Source organism: Adiantum capillus-veneris, chromosome 16, assembly GCF_014529385.1.
Source record: "Adiantum capillus-veneris isolate H3 chromosome 16, ASM1452938v2, whole genome shotgun sequence".
NCBI lineage: Eukaryota > Viridiplantae > Streptophyta > Polypodiopsida > Polypodiales > Pteridaceae > Adiantum > Adiantum capillus-veneris.
Window position 1 is genome coordinate 126,110,212 of NC_140946.1, and position 15,579 is coordinate 126,125,790.

Sequence of the window (15,579 nt, forward strand, 5' to 3'; positions counted from 1 at the left end):
TTTTAATCACATGGTCAAAACTCTTTTAAGAATGTTTCTGCACTTGAGTGAACTTTTTCCAATTGATCACACCTATGTGAGTGATTTTGGTCATCTCCTTCTCTTCTCTCACTCTCTTTCACTCTTTCTCTTTGTGTCCCTCCCTCCATCGCTAAGTTTTGTCCATGTGGTCAAAATTTATCTCTCCCTCTCCAACTTTTATACTTTCTCCTCTCACTCTCTAAGATTTATCCATGGATTTCTCATCCTGCCATCAAATTTTGTCCACATCTCTCTCTCTCTCTCTCTCTCTCTCTCTCTCTCTCTCTCTCTCTCTCTCTCTCTCTCTCTCTCTCTCTCTCTCTCTCTCTCTCTCTCTCTCTCTCTCTCTCTCTCTCTCTGCCATTGAGTCCCTTCCTTCAAACCTAAGTTTTATCCACATGGTCAAAACCCTCTCATTTCATTTCTAACTTTTGTACTTTCTCCCCAACTCTCTTATATTTTTCCATGGCTTTATCATCCCCCTCTCTGTCCCCCCTTCATCCCTCACTTTTGACAGCATGGCCAAAACTTTGTAAGGATTTTTCGGCACTCTCCCTAAGTGACTAAGATTTTTCCACTTGGTTAAAACCTAAGTGAGTGAGTTTGGTCATCTCCCTCCTTTCTTTCTCTCATTCTCACTGTCTTTCTCTCTCTCATCCCCTCTCAGTCATTAGCTTCCTTATTCTCCCCACAACTCTCTCTCTCTCTCTCTCTCTCCCCCCCCCCCCCCCCCCCCACCCATAACAAAGGAAATATATGGCATTATATAGAAGGTTCATCTTGCTTCTTGCTCTCTTAGCTTTGACCATGTGGAGAAAACTTGGTGAGTCCACTTTTGAGCATGTGGACAAAGCTCACTCCCCATGGGAAAATCTAAGTGACTGAGTTTTTTCCACATGGTCAAAAGTTAAGCTAGTACTTAGGTATGTCCACAATATAATAAGATTGAGTATAGTGGACTAATGCTTTATTGTTCTATATTTTATAGACTCCCAAATGGCAAAGAAAGATAAAGCTCCCAAAAAGGGACTTGAGGTGATTGACGGGTTACTGAAAAGTTTACATATATATGGTATATTGATGTCTATGACCTTCAAGGACAATTACACCCAAATATGCTCCTATTCACAGAGAAAGGTGAAACATGGGGTAATAGACATTGTAGAGGGGTCTGCTGGCAAGGAAGGGGCTCCTTGTAAACGAGGTTAAATTAAGGGAAAATAATGTGTGCTTCAAGTTGATCTCTTGAGATTTGATGCATGCTACACAGATAAGGGTTGAAGACAACTACTCTCTAAAAAATATGGGGTGGGATTTGTCTGAGGATATCTCTTGCACAAGAGATGTTGCCTTGGCATTTCAAAACGTTCAACACAATGAAGAATTTATCTCTATTAACAAAAGGATATGTTGGTCGGTTGAAGAAAAGGCAAAAGATTCATACATTGCCCTTTGTGAGAAAAATACTAGAAAAGAGACTCCTGAGGACATTGTTCATTTGAAGGGTCGGGAATCTTCCATGGAAAATGTACTTGTTGTAAGTGTGGCCAACACACTTGTTGATGGCTCTCCTACATCCTCAAGTCTTGCAGTTTTTAACCCAAAACCACTCATTGCTCTTCACATCAAGGGCATAGAGATGACGTTTAATTCCTCGGGGTCAAGCAAGGGAAGCAGAAATTGGGTTTCACATGTTTGAAAAGTTCTTTCCATTTTTCTACTTCACAATTTTCCATTCCCGTTGGTAAGTGTGAGGAGCCACCTCCACTTTATACATATAGACCCCTTGCATGGGATTATGTGGAGACATTAACAAAAATCTTTGCTAGCAATCCTATGGCTCCTACCACCGTAGCGTACCTAATGCCTTACATAAGGGAAAATGGGAAGTCAAGCAATGAAGTCAAGGAATCTATGTTTACATACATACATACTCTATTGAATTATATTAGGTCTACATTCCATACATGCAGCAAAAATCTATATCCAAAGCACAACACCATGTTGCATGGTAGCCAAACATTTATATGCAACATGGAATGCTCGAATACTTGTGGAATGACCAACAAAGATGTTTATTAAGTTATCTCGCATGACAAATAAAGAATCACATAATGTCATGAAGAATGCTCCTTATATTGAGCAACTCAAGAAGTTGAGAGACCAAGGGATGGTATTTGGATCTCCATCAAAACCTCAACAAGGACTTTCCAAGTCTAGCATGCTACGGATACCTTGGCACGTAGAGCATCACACACTTCCTTTTTTGCTTTTACAAAATCTCACATTTATTATGTTTCTTACAAAGTTATTATCTATATATTTTTTCAGGGTTTTGTTGATTACATTGTGAAAAATGGGCATCAAGGGACTCTCAAATGATAGTAAGCTCCCAAAAAACATTTGGTTGTTTCAAAAATGAGACAATATGCCAAAGTTGATTCATTATCTCAAGCAGAAAGATCTGGAAAGAAGGGAAGACACGCATCATCGGCTACCTTTTGTTGCTTTATGGGGCTTAAGGATGGGGAGATTAATAGGCTACAGAATAAAATCAATGAAGGGAAAACCTTTTTTCTTAGAAATAAGTGGGATAAGGAAGATCTTGCAGATATGAAATAAGGGAAAAGCTATTAAATCAGGACATGGTGCTAAAGGAAGAGCTGGTCACACTTTTTAATGCATCAATATCAACTAACAACAGTGTCTTGAAAATCCACTACCCAATGGTCCAAGAGACATAGTGAATTTCTTTGTCAAAAGCAAAGAAAACCCTCAATCTTCTAGCACCTTTCCTTGGTCAATGTATTTTTTTGGCATGATTTAGAAGCCCTTGATAAAATATATAATGTGTACAAAGACCCAATTACCATGGATGTTGCACATGGAGTAGATGGAATGAGGTGGGATTCCTCCAAGTTTGAGAGGCTTGTCTCCTCTTTGCTCAAGATGACTTGTGAGCCTAAACAATTCATCCTACTATCTTTTCTTACACGGAGGAAAATGGACTCTTTAGTGGATGGTTGATATGCTTAAGAACTCTTTTGCCCTGTAATTTTGGGATGAGAAAGCCTATGTACTTTTGGTACTATGAAAGTGGTTTCCCTACTTCTTTGTCTCCACCTCCATTCTTTAATTGCCTTCTTCTTCTTCTTCCTCTCTCTCTCTCTCTCTCTCTCTCTCTCTCTCTCTCTCTCTCTCTCTCTCTCTCTCTCTCTCTCTCTCTCTCTCTCTCTCTCATTTTTGTCCACACAGTGAAAACATTAGTGAGGTTGTAATGGAAATTGCCTATGAACTTCGGAAGTAGCGGAATTAGGAAATTAGGTGAAGCACTTTTAAGAGATTACTTTGTGAGCATAGCGGGTGAACTTAGTTGATGGTAGCAACATAAACGTGGTACTTAGTTAATTTCGCATGAACAATACTTTTGCAAGAGAGACAGAGTTTAGAGAACATGACAATAGTTGAGGACCGGATTCATATGGAGCCGGTCCCCCCTCCAATAGGCATTTGTATTATAGTTTCTCCCATCAAGAGAGACTTGGTACAATACAATCTTTGTGTTCCTTGTGACCTAGGTGATGCAATGAAGATGGGAAGCCTCATGCATCACAAACATAACATAAACTTGAAGGAAGTATTAAGTATCCCAAGCCTTAGTCCCAAGGCCTCAAACACCTTCGAAGGTGGAGAGAGCTAGCGGGGAATGAGGATAGGGAAGAGGAAGAAGAAACATTCCATAGGAGAAAGAAATAGTTCCTCACTTATCATTACTCTTCTTGCTAGCATACATAATAGCATAGTAATGAAGATGGAGAAGATGTCAAGCTTAAGCATTGAAGCATGACTATTGGTTGGATTTGCATCCCATAGCCAAGAGTATTGGTGTAGGCTTTCACTCTCACAAGCTTGGAGAAGGAGGTGGTGTTCCTCCACTTTCACCAAGTGAGAATGGCCTTGCAAATGAGTGTGTGTGTGTGTGGAGTATATCCCCCTAGCACCCCCCTTCCTTGCTTTGGGCTATCATTACTCTTCTTGCTAGCATACATAATAGCATAGTAATGAAGATGGAGAAGATGTCAAGCTTAAGCATTGAAGCATGACTATTGGTTGGATTTGCATCCCATAGCCAAGAGTATTGGTGTAGGCTTTCACTCTCACAAGCTTGGAGAAGGAGGTGGTGTTCCTCCACTTTCACCAAGTGAGAATGGCCTTGCAAATGAGTGTGTGTGTGTGTGGAGTATATCCCCCTAGCACCCCCCTTCCTTGCTTTGGGCAAAATTTCTACATGCTACAAGCTCATTGGACCCCTCTCCCCTAGCCAATCACACGCAGCCTGTAGTCAAGCACATGGGTAGTCTTTTGACAAGTGTCCTCCTTACCCCTTAGAGAGAGAGCTTGAAAACATCTAGATATTTGTTAGATGGAAGTAGAATCTCATTGGACCCCTCTTTAGCCCAACCAATAGCATTCAAGCACACCATGTGGTTAAGCTTAGTGAGAGTCTGACATGTGTCCCATGTGCTCTTTTAGAATTTCCCTAACTTTGAGATTTTTATGCATAGGAAGTTTCTCAAGCAACTTCCTCATTAAGTGTGTAGGTTCTCTTTTTGACTCAAGCATCTTACCCCCCATGCATGGGAAGCTTCTCAAGAAACTTCCTCATTAAATGTGACAAGTATCTCAAGTACCTTAGTCGTCAAGCATGACAAGAACCTTAGATGGAGTTCCCACCTCAAGCACAGCCCTAGCTTGCTTAAGTTTAGGTCGGGTTCGCACCTCAAGCACATCCCTAGCTTGCTTCAGTTTAGGTCAGGTTCTCACCTCAAGCACAACCCTAGCTTGCTTAAGGTTCCCACCTCGAGCACAACCCTAGCTTGCTTAAGTTTAGGTTGGGTTCCCACCTCAAGCTCATCCCTAGCTTGCGTAAGGTCAAAGGAATTTTAACACTAACCATTTGAGGTCTTTAATGAAGCTAACCCTAAGGTCTTTTAAGCTTCTTAGTTAACCTTGCTCTTTGACATACCATCTCTCATTTGGGCCCCTTTACCATTGGTCCGGTGTTGAGATAGATCCGTAATAAGCACATGTCTATATTCTAACCCTTCTTCCCGTTTATTATCCCATATTAAATGATCAGTTTAATATGAGAAAATCATTTGGATTGGTTAGATATTAGATATTTAATGACATTACCTCTCTCTTGAAATCATAGTCATCCTCGACTATGAGGTAAAAGAGATAAAGTCGTAGTCATTTCATTAGTCAATTTCTCTTAGCGGGTAGAGGATCCCTTTTTACCCTACGACATCATTCCAAGATGGATGACTAATCCATTTGGTGCTTGAGAGACATAGCTGCCGCAAGCATGTCTGCTCTTTAGTCCATTTCATCCTCCCAAGTAGAGTGACAAATTCTACATGGTGTTTGAGAGACGTTGTCATCCCAAACATGATTCTTAGTATGCATACTACTTAAATTTGTGCACAATAAATAGAGACTTAGTCTTATAAAACATAAACATTGATCATTAAAAGAAACATGTACATTTGGTTACTCTAATGTAGCATTGTAAGAGTTGACAAGGTTCATACTATCCTTACGCTGGATCCCTTGCATCCATCTAGCATCTTCAAAAGGATAATTTTTTAACTTAATAAGATACCGTCGGATAATCTTACCATGTCGTGGTACCTTGTCTTCATGCCGAAGGATAGCTTCGGGTTGTAGTACCTCTTCGGGTCTTCAATAATTGGTTCTTTTGGAGGCTCTCCTTTGTAGGGCTTGAGTAGGCTCACATGAAAAAACATGGTGCATGAGCCAATGGTTGGGCAACTTTAATTAATAAGCCATCTCATTCATTAGCTTAAGAATTTAAAAAGGACCATAATATCTTTTTGCTAGTTTAGCATAATACTTTTGATGACCCGTTGGATTTTTGCCCGTCGTTTGCCTCAATCAAGCCTTAGGAAACTTAAGTAAGACCCAATCATTTTCCTTAAAGGCTAAGGATCTTCTGTGCTTATTAGCAACATCCCTTTTTGCCTTTCCTTTAAGATGGATATAACCCCTTTAATCTTTGGAAAATATTGTTGTAGGTCTCAGCTATATTCATCAGCAGTAGCGGAGATTTTCCCATGTACTTTAAGTAGTAAGGGACATTTGGATCTTCCTTCTTTAACCTCAAAAGATAGTTTCCCCATAGAAGTATGTACAATATCATTGTACACATACTCTATAAGAGGTAGGTACTTCTATCCTTGAGAACATTGATCTACTTCCATGACATAGGCATTTAGTAGATCAAGAATCGTTAGATTAGTTATTTCACTTTGGTCATCCATTGTGGATGATAGGCCGAAAGAGAAATTTAATCTACTTCCTAGATTCTCAAAGAGACCCTTCTAGAAATTACTGATCATTCAAGGATCTTTGTCCAGTACTATGGGTGTTGGAAATCCATGATGCTTGAAAATTTGAGATCTGAAGAGGGTTGCCATTTGATGTGCCTCAATAGTCTTTTTGACAGGCATAGAGTGTGTTTTCTTGTTAAGCCTGTCGACTGAAACAATCCAAGTTGCTTCCCTCGATCAAATTTCAACTTCTGGTATACCACGCATTTTGAAATATACTCTTGTCTGTTTACTTTTCATGGTAGACCAATAGAAATACATTTCTACTCCTTGAAGAGTAGATTATGGATTTCCTCTTTGCCCCACATAAGGAGATGTATGGGATTCATACATGACGTTCTTATTGTATGGGTGATTAACACATATCCTATTGCCATTTGGAAGATAACCATCCTTCAAGGTGAAGGGTTCTTGTTACTTACCTATTGCAAAGGCTATAATTACGTACTTAAAGTCTCAGTCAGTGGCAGACTCATCGATGTATCATAAAAGATAGATCATTGTGAGTTGCCATAGACACCACATTTACCCTTGGTTGTTGTGAAAGTGCATCGACCACTTGATTGTGCTTGCCAACAATGTGAGCAATATGAAATTTGAATTGCAAAAGAAATTTTGCCTACCTCATTTGTTTGTCGGAGAGCTTGGTTTGCGTCATGAAGTTCTTGAGGCTTTGTGATCCATTCGTAGGATGAATGGAGTCCCCAAGAGATAGTGTTTCCACGTGTTTAGGGCATATAGAATAGCTAGTAGCTTTTTTTCGTATTTGCCCAATACTCACTTATTGAAGTTGAGCCTTTGACTCTCATATGCTATGGCATGCCCTTCTTCAAGCAAAATAGCTCCAAGGCAATCACCACAAGCATCAAATTGGACCTCAAATGGCTTTGAGAGATCTAGTAGTGTGAACACACGTTTCAAAAGCTTCTTGCACTTTTGCAGTCCATGAATACTTAATGTTCTTTTTTTGTAAGTCATGTAATGGGCCTGCTATTAGAGAGAATTTTTTCTGTGAAGCATCTATAGTATGCACACATACCTATGAAGCTTCGTACCTCCTATAGATTCCTTGGATTAGGCCATCCTTTTATTATCTCTAATTTTGTTGCATCCATATGGGTGCCATCTTTAGAGATAATGTGACCTCAATATTGAATCTCTTGTAGGAAAAATTCTCTTTTCTTTTTATTAATGAAAAGCTTATTCTCTCTCACAATCTTAAAAGATTACCTAGAGGTGTCTCTTGTACTCTTCAAGAGAATTTGAATGGCCTGAAGATTCTTTTGTCCATCATGAGTTTGAATGGATCTGGAGCATTTGTAAGGCCAAAACTTGTAAATTATCAAATAGATCTTCTACCCGCGGCACGGGAAATCTTTTTTTTTTATATAGTGATCTTCTTTAGTGCCCTATAGTCGACACACATGTGATATGTGTCGTCTTTCTTTTGCACTAAAAGAAATGGTGAACAAAATGGAGAGGAGCTAGACCTCACCATCCCCTTTTTTTTTTACCACTTCATGCACTTGCCTCATGATCTCCTCTTGTTAAGCTTGTGAAACTTGATAAGGAGGCTTGTTAGGCAGTGAGCTTCTTGGTAGGAGCTCAATTGCATGGTCGTCATCCCTCATTTTAGAGATAGCTCACTAGGTATGTCATCAATGAAAACATCTTGGAATCCATTTAGGAAATTAGACAACTCTAATTCCTCTTGATTCCCTTTATTGCAGGGATATGGTGTTTCCCAACTCATAAACATCTATGTGCATGCTCTTTTCTTTGTAGGTGAAGTAGATTCTCCTTTCAAGGAGCTTCATGTTGGAAGCCATGTGGTTAAATCATGGTGCCCCAACGATAATATTCTCATGTTTGAGAGGGGAGATGAAGAAATCCTCTTTGTCCAAATAGCTTTGGACATGAAGCCTTAATTTTCCAATGAAAGAAGTAACTGAGACGTCTTGTCCCTTGATAGCTCCATTGGCTTTCAATGCATCTTCCATCTTGTGGGCTTGTATGCCTAGCTTAGTGGTCAACTCCGTGGATATGAAGTTGTGAGTTGAACTAGGGTCAAACAAAATAAAGGCATCATGCTTTTGCATCTCTCCCCAAGCATAGGAAAGGAAAAATCCTTGGCAATGAGCATCCTCGTTTGGATCTTCAAACATAGAGGCTCTAGGAGTCTCATTGTGGGCAATTCTCTTGGGCAAGGATGATAACCATGGCCTTGCTCCCCACACTTAAAACATTTGTGGTCCTTACGAAAAGCTTATGGCTCTTTAGGAGAGAGTTTATATTTACCTTTGTAAACTCCCTTCTCCTTGGACCGATTGTTTTCGTTATTGTTGGAATGGCCTTGGGAAGAATTTTGGGCATTGTATTTCCCCTTGGCATCACTTTTGTCTTTATTTTCCATGGGCTTGACATTCCATCTAGCCCCTTGTTGGAAATTGATGTGCAAAGCAAACATGGTGTGGTGGATTACCTTGGTGATAGAACCAGGCCGTTGAGAGTTGACATACTCGGCCATCTCTTTGGGTAATTCCGCAAAGAATTGTTTCTTTTGCATGGCAAAGTCTATCTTTTGAAAGATAGTAGTCTTGAGATGTAAATCCCAAAACTTGTCCACATATTTGTGGATAGACTCATGAGAGAGAAGCTTTAAACTTCACCATTTGGTAAGCACTTTGTCCTTTGCATCACTTGCAAGGAATTGCTTCATGATGGAAACTCGTAGAGTTTTCCATGTCTTTGGGGCTTTGTCGTTGCCACGAAGGCTAGACCACCATTGATGAGCCAATTTTTGGAAGTGCTTAGCTACATGGTGTAGCTTGGGGGACTCCATGAAGCCCTCGTCTCCAAAGGCCGCATCAAATTGTTGGATGAAGGCCAATACTTTGTCAGTAGCACCAAAGGTGCCATCGTAGGTGAGAAAAGAGATACTCTTTCCTCCCTCTTTGAACGTCTTTAGCTTTTGTGACCTTCGCCATGCAGGGTAAGACTTGCAATGTCCTCCCCTCTTGTATTCTCTAGGAGAATAGCCATAGCTTTCATCGGTAGAGGAGGAAGGTTAAGAAGAAGGAGAAGAGGGTGACCTCTTTCTTGCCCTTTTCTTCCTTGGTTTTCTCTCTTCCCTTTTCTAGTGACGAGGAGAAGGACTATGGGTTAACCATTTCCTCTTGGGAGGAGTTGGCGATCGTTTAGTCCTCCTTCTTCGTGGAGCCACATCTTCAGAGGAATTTAGGGATTCATTGCTTTCATGATATTTGGATTCCTCCTCTCGTATGGGAGAGAGTCTTCTTTTGGGGGTCTCATCAAGAGGCCTCGTAAGCTCTCTCTCCTCTTGGAGAGGAAAGGAAATCCCATAAGCACGAAGTTTTTGAGAAACTTCGGCTTACAAAGTGGGGTTGCCCATAGCTTGTTGCAACCTAGTGACAAGATAATTAACAAACATGGGGGCATCATCATTGGCACCTTCATGTGCAAAATCAAAATTATCAATGTTCATTCTCTCTCTTGGTTATTGTCATCCATGCTAATTAAACTTAGGTGTTTCCTTAGTGTATGCTTTGGCAATTCAAAACCTTAGTTGCTACTCCTCTTAGCCTTTGAAAATAGGCACTTAAGTTGTTGGGGTATAAAGCCCAATGTGGTCGCCTAAGTAAGTGGGCGGGCTGCCAGGTATGTACACATATTCTTTTGTAAAAACCTAATAAGAACTCACTATGCTCTACACATTATAGTAGAGCGAGTTCACCATATCGTTGTGCTCTTCTTCTCGCACTCTCTCTCGCGTCGCACTTCCGCTCGTACTCCTTCAACTGGTATCAGAGCTCAGATCGAGGCTCGGGGCAGCACTGCAGGAGGCTAGAGTCACCAACTCAGATTGGAGTGAAATTTGACAAGCGAAGACACGGCCCCAAATCTCGTGGGGGTGCCCGAAGGGCTTGGTGTTGTCAAATTTTCATTCTGAGGTCATCTCGGCCACCGTTCAGCTTCGACAAAGGTCTGCGCAGGCCATTTTCGACTACGTGGTCTCGACGGGTGCAGATCCGACTTTGCAAATTTGGGGTTTTCGGCCTACGACTGCAGGTGCTGAGGATATCGACACTCCCAGAGTGTTTATTTGTGGCTATCTACACATCGAAGGACGGCTCACAGTTCTTGGAGGCGTGTCACATACGACACGGGCGTATCTACACACAGACTGTAGGCGACATCCACTAGTTCATCAGGTAGCTTGTGTTTGCTGCTTGATATTCCAGATGTTATCCTGACATTGCAGGTACTTCCACATGGGATGTATTGTCAGAGATGATGTATGTCTGTTGAGGGTTTGCTGGCTGTGAGTCACGCAACAAACAACCGCGCAGCGGTTACAGCATACAGTGGGAAATTTGTGGATGTATGACTTTGTGGGAAGTCTATGTACTGTCAGATTTACTGTAGCCTTTGTTGAGGGTCGAGTGAGGTTTTATTGAGTTGGGGGATTCTCGAATGTTGAGATCCTTTCGATGATACAGGTCTTGGAGCGATCCCTCGAGCACCCTTAGATAGGCAGCTAGGATGTATTGACTGTGAGTTAGATAGTTGGGATTGCATCTTTGCTTTACTGCCGTTGAGGCATTGTCGCAGTCTATGCTTATAGGACAGTGACAGGACAGTCAGAGACAGTACAGGTGCAGGACAGGTTTACCCACAGCTTACAGTGTCAAAGAGACAGTGTTTTTTGAGCTGTTTTTTGGTCTGTTTTTTAGTACACCAGAGCCATTTTACAAAGGAGACTCTGCCAAAATTTCTGCAGAATCTGAAGCTTTCTTGGTTCATTTGACAGGTTGATATTGGTTCAGAGGTCAGTTTACAGGGGAAACTCTGCAAAATTTTTCCCAAGAAAGTAAACTACTGTGAAGCGTAGCTATGGCTGGATCACAGGACACTGCTCTTTACAATATCAAGAAGCTGGATGGAACCAATTTCCCATTGTGGAAGAAGCAGATAAAACCTATAAATCTCAAGGGGATAAAACCAGAAGATATGGACGAAGATGAATGGAGCGAAATGGATGAATTGGCACTTTCTACCATTATGCTGACTTTGGCAGAAAGCGTTTACTTCAATGTAGCAGACGAGATGTCGGCTTATCAAGCATGGTTAAAGCTGAGTGATCTTTATGAGAAGCAGAGTGCAGCTTCACAGGTATACTGTCTTAAGAAGCTTGTTGACTTGAAGATGAAAGAAGGGACACCTATGTCCAATCATCTGAATGAATTCAACACAATCTACAGTCAGTTGTCAGCTCAAGGTGTCAAGTTTGATGAACCTGTTAGAGCTATGTTCCTGTTGATCACATTGCCGGAAAGTTGGGACACTTTTCGCACAGCTTTGAGTAATTCTGCACCTCCAGATGGTTTGAACATAGAAGGTGTAGAAGGAAGTCTGCTTACTGAAGAAACCAATAGAAAGACAATGGACAAAGGCAAAGGAACAGCCTTAGTTGTCAGGGGAAGGACCAAAGAAAAGTACAAAGGTGGAAAGAGGAATCAGTCTCGTAGCAAGTCCCGCAGTGCTAAAGGCAAGAGTGACATAGAATGCTACCATTGTGGCAAGAAGGGTCACATGAAAAGAGACTGCAGAGAATGGAAAGCAGAAAAAGGCAAAGAGAAAGCTGAAGACCATGGTGAGAAGAACAAGTCCTCAGTGAAGATTCAAGAAATAAATGTGACAAACACTGTTGCAGAGGATGACAGCCTAGTGTCAGGAGACATCTACTTCTTGAAGAATACAATGGACTCAGCTCTTCTTACAGCATCTGATGGAAATGCACTGAGTGACTGGATTATAGACTCAGGAGCATCACTTCATGTGTCTCCAAACAAGGAGTGGTTTACTTCTTATGTCACCACTAAAGATCATGTTCGGCTAGGCAATGGGCAGACATGTGAGATCTTAGGTGTTGGAGATGTTCAATTGAAGTTTCAGAATGGCTCTTCTTTCACGCTGAAGAATGTGAGACGTGTTCCCGCAATTACAAAGAGCTTGATCAGCACAGGTTTACTTGATGATGCTGGCTACGTCACCACTTTTGGACAGAACATGTGGAAGATATCCAAGGGTTCTATGACAGTAGCACATGGAGTAAAGTCTGGAGGACTTTACATGATTTATGTATCAAATGTCTCTAAAAATGTAATCAATGTAACCGAGTAGCCGAACGTTTCTTTGTGGCATAGCCGGTTAGGACATATGTCCAAGAAGGGAATGGAAATCTTGTCTTGTTCTGGTTATTTGCCTGGCTTTTCATTTAATGATTTGGAATTCTGTGAACATTGTCTGTATGGTAAGCAAACACAGCAGCCACATAAGCATAGAAGTAGTAGAAGAGATACACAGTTGGCACTTGTTCATAGTGATTTGTGTGGACCTATGCCTAACCTATCTCTAGGGGGAGCTTCTTACTTTATGACATTTATAGATGATTACTCGAGGAAAGTATGGGTTTACTTTCTCAAGCACAAGGATGAAGCATTTAGTGTTTTCAAAACGTTTGTGACACTTGTGGAGAATCAGAGTGGCAAGAAGCTTAAATGCTTACACACTAACAATGGTGGAGAGTATGTTTCAAAGGCCTTTCAGGACTTTTGTGAGTCAAAAGGTATAAAACGTGAACTTACTGCTCCTTACAATCCTCCTCAAAATGGTGTTGCTGAGAGGATGAATAGGACCATACAAGAGAAGGTCAGAAGTATGTTGTCTAATGCACAGCTGCCAAATGGGTTTTGGGCTGAAGCTGTATCAACAGTTGTTCATCTTGTAAATAGATCTCCTAGCAAGGTTTTGCAAAAGGATTCAGTGCCAGAGATGGTATGGTCAGGCAAAATGCCCTCATACAAGCATCTCAGAGTCTTTGGCTGTGAGGCATATACTCACGTTCCAAAAGAATTTAGGAACAAACTTGAGCCAAAGAGTAGAAAGTGCATCTTTCTAAGCTATGGTAATTCTGGTGAGATGGGGTACAGACTTTGGGATCCCGAATCCAGAAAGGTTGTCTGCAGCAATGATGTTCGCTTTAATGAATCCAAATATCATTCTAAACCAGAGAGGGTTGAGGAGATTAGAAGAGTTGTCTTCTAAGAAGATGGACCTGCACGTGCAAGACAAAATGTCAGGGCTCAAGAAGAGCAAGGACAGGATAGAGTGGAACCACAGGTTGTGGCTGAGCGTGAGCCACCTATTGTGCGTAGATCTGGATGTGTCACGCGACCTTCTGATAGGTTTGTTCCATCTATGAACTATGTCATGTTGACTGATTGCAATGAGCCTTCATGTTACAAGGAAGCAGTGCAAATGAAGGACTCTGGGAATTGGCAATTGGCCATGCAGTCAGAGATGATAGCTCTGCATAAAAACAAGACATGGAAGCTAGTTAAATTACCACAGGGCAAAAAGGCTCTACCTTGTAAATGGGTTTACAGGTATAAGATCACCGCTCATGATAGTCAGCCAAAGTACAAAGCAAGGCTTGTTGCCAAGGGCTTTAAGCAAGAACAAGGCATTGACTTTGATGAAGTCTTCTCTCCGGTGGTCAAGATGACTACATTGAGATGCTTTCTTGCATTGGTTGCCATATTAGATTTGGTGTTGCACCAAATGGATGTCAAGACAGCGTTCTTGCATGGTGATTTAGATGTGGAAATTTACATGCAACAGCCAGAAGGGTTTGTTGAGAAAGGCAAGGAAGATTGGGTATGCCAGTTGTTAAAGAGTCTTTATGGCTTAAAACAATCACCGAGGGCATGGTACCATAAATTCCACAAGTTTATGCTTTCTCAAGGCTACAAACGTAGTGAGTTCGATCACTGTCTATATGCAAAGAAGGCTAAGGATGGTAGTTGGCTGATCCTTATTTTGTATGTGGATGACATGTTGATTGCTGGCAAGCACTTGGAAGAAATTTCAGCTTTGAAGTCAAAGATGGCAAAATCGTTTGACATGAAAGACATGGGTGAGGCAAGTCATATACTTGGTATGCGCATTGAGAGAGACAGATCAAAGAAGTTGATTTGGTTATCTCAAACAGAGTATATTGAAAAGGTTTTGCAACGTTTCAATATGGAGAAGGGAAAGGCATTGAGTGTTCCATTGCCACCATATGTGAAACTTAGCAAACAAGATTGTCCTGTGTATGAGGAAGAAAAGGCTGAAATGGATAAGATTCCATATGCGTCTTCAGTGGGTAGTTTGATGTATGCAATGATTGCTACTCGCCCAGACATTGCATTTGCAGTGGGAGTAGTAAGTCGATACATGTCAAACCCAGGCAAGAAACATTGGGAGGTAGTGAAAGGAATATTGAGATACCTGAAAGCTACAAAGAGTATGTGTATATGACATGGGAGTCAAGAGCTAAGTGTAAAGGGTTTTACAGACTCAGATTATGCAGGTGACTTAGACAACCGAAGGTCTACGTCAGGGTATGTCTTTACATTGGCTGGTTTTACATTGGCTGGTGGAGCAGTATCATGGCGTTCTAGATTACAAGATTGTGTTACTCAGTCTACTACAGAGGCTGAATATGTTGCAGCATCAGAGGCATGCAAAGAATCAATTTGGCTTAATCGACTAGTAACAGATTTGGGAATCAAAGAAGAGATGCCTGTGTTATATTGTGATAGTCAAAGTGCTATACAATTGGCTCGCAATCCAGTTTATCACTCAAAGACAAAGCATGTGGATGTGAAGTATCATTTCATCAGGGAAATGCTCGAGGATAAGCAACTTCAGCTTGTCAAAGTTCACACCACAGAAAATCCTACTGATCTACTTACAAAAGGACTTCCCTCAGAGAGCTTTGCGCATTTTCGCAAGCAGTTAGGTGTAGGGTAGTACATCACTTCTCTACATCTCTTGTATATTAGCTTGTATAGTAGCTTCTCTCACACTTAAAGTACCACATTGGACTTTAAGTGGGAGGTTGTTGGGGTATAAAGCCCAATGTGGTCGCCCAGGTAAGTGGGCGGGCCGCCAGGTATGTACACATATTCTTTTGTAAAAACCTAATAAGAACTCACTATGCTCTACACATTACAGTAGAGCGAGTTCAACATATCGTCGTGCTCTTCTTCTCGCACTCTCTCTCGCGTCGCACTTC

General features: G+C 41.3%; 1 pseudogene; it reads left to right on the forward strand.

Annotated features, from left to right (window-relative positions):
• Positions 1–1,324: 1,324 nt before the first annotated feature.
• Positions 1,325–15,579, forward strand: part of LOC147439827 (high affinity nitrate transporter 2.5-like) — a 47,003-nt pseudogene continuing 32,748 nt past the window's right edge.